Source organism: Xenia sp. Carnegie-2017, unplaced genomic scaffold (assembly GCF_021976095.1).
Source record: "Xenia sp. Carnegie-2017 unplaced genomic scaffold, XeniaSp_v1 HiC_scaffold_18, whole genome shotgun sequence".
NCBI classification, from domain to species: domain Eukaryota; kingdom Metazoa; phylum Cnidaria; class Anthozoa; order Malacalcyonacea; family Xeniidae; genus Xenia; species Xenia sp. Carnegie-2017.
The window spans coordinates 879,659-881,700 of NW_025813480.1; positions in this window are offsets into that span (position 1 = coordinate 879,659).

The following is a 2,042-nucleotide window of genomic DNA, read 5'->3' on the forward strand; positions in this document are numbered from 1 at the left end:
TTGACCGCGAACGTCGGCCAAAATGTGGTCGTCTACAACATCTTCGAGCACTTCTCTGTCAAAAGAAAACCTTTTTAATTATGGATTGCTTTTTGTGAAAACTGATTTATTCTCTGCAAGATGCTAACCGTCCTACAATATTCACTTGCGCATTGACAATAAAATCGTGTTCGAATAGAAAATTTTGCAATCATGAAAAAACTGTCGTATTATTTTGTTTGTGAAAGATTGTCAAATTTAGAGAGAAATATGAATTCTCTGAACAATTATATATTCCCTTAACAATGTTTGTGTGAAACTTACTGTACGGTACTATGCAATGGTTTGTTGTACGAAATTTATCAAAAAAATTTTATCAGTTTGAATTAAATGATCGATTTTAATCCAACTGAAAAAGTAGTCAAATTCTTCTATCATCTTTCAATATATTTGGTTCTATAGTTCTTGTTTTATTTAGTTAAATTCTACTCTAATCTATTATTTCGTTTCTTTAATGCTACGCTTTACAAAATTTACGGATGGTCAGATAAGGGAAGCGAAGAGAAAATAACCTCGAGCTAAATGTCAGTCGATTTCCTGGACAAAGGATCGTTTTCTTCTTCACATTTTTGATAATACTTTGTGCAAAATTAAGAAATTTTAACCCTTATTACCAAATCAATAATATGAGGTCAATCAACAAATAAAGCACACCGTGTTTGTTTAATTGGGAAAAAGCATTATACTGAAGAACTTTATTTAACATTCGTATACATAACCCATGAAATAACCTGCAAAATACGTGTGCTAGCGTGCAATATCATTAGTTACCCAGCCAGCACACGACGTTTTCTTAACGTTGGCTGAAGGTTGTACTTACGTTGCGTTATGACATAACGTTAATACAATGTTCTTACCACGTTTTTCTTATTCAAATTTTAACCACGTTGTGTCAACGTCGGTTGAACATTGACATTAACATTAGGTAAGGAAGTTATGTTGTAACGTTGTTTCAACGTCTGTTAAACGTTAAGATGAACCTTAGTTTAAGGTGATTTTTTGGTCGCGTGCCCGTCGTTATTGTCTGACGTTGTTTCAACGTCGGTCAAACGTTAAGATGAACCTTAGTTTAAGGCGATTTTTTGGTCGCGTGCCCGTCGTTATTGTCTGACGTTGTTTCAACGTCGGTCAAACGTTAAGATGAACGTTAGTTTAAGGTGATTTTTTGGTCGCGTGCCCGTCATTATTGTCTGACGTTGTTTCAACGTCGGTTGAAACGTTAAGATGAAACTTAGTTTAAGGTGATTTTTTGGTCGCGTGCCCGTCATTATTGTCTGACGTTGTTTCAACGTCGGTCAAACGTTAAGATGAACCTTAGTTTAATGTGATTTTTTTGTCGCCAGCGTTGTTAATGTCTAGCGTTGTATGAACGTTGCCTAAATGTAAAGATGAACGTTAGATTAAGGCGATTTTTGGTCGCAGCTTTGTTAATGTCTAACGTACGGTGGCCCGCATGTGCCACTGTTTCTGCGTAGAACTATGTAGCTGTTCCATACAAATCAAGTTTCTCCGTACAACCCCGAGTGTTCTCCGTACGAATATGTTGCTCCATGGAAAACGAACTGCTCCACACAAATGTTTACCTTCTGCTTGTTGAAATGCTACTTTTCCACACTTAAAGAAAGGTTGCTAAGAGCAAATAATCCTTTCTCCACGCTGAAATTATCTTTCTCTATACAAATAAGCATACCGAACACTCTCTTACCCCCTGGCAAAAATAACACACGTGCACACACTCAACGTCGGGGGGGGGGGATAACTGATCCTAATTACTGATTTTTAATTTGTTAACTGATTATAGTTTGGCGATAACGGTTAGTCGGTTACCTGTTAAGAAATAAAAGATGTATAAATGACCTGCTAAAATGATCAATTGCAAAATTTGCCTTAACATATGTCGAGAGGATTATAGTTTTTGCGACGAATGTGCACATCAGCTTGTGCAGCTTGTAGGTTTGTACAAATCGTAATGATTTTAATCATTTGGATCTTACTATTTAATG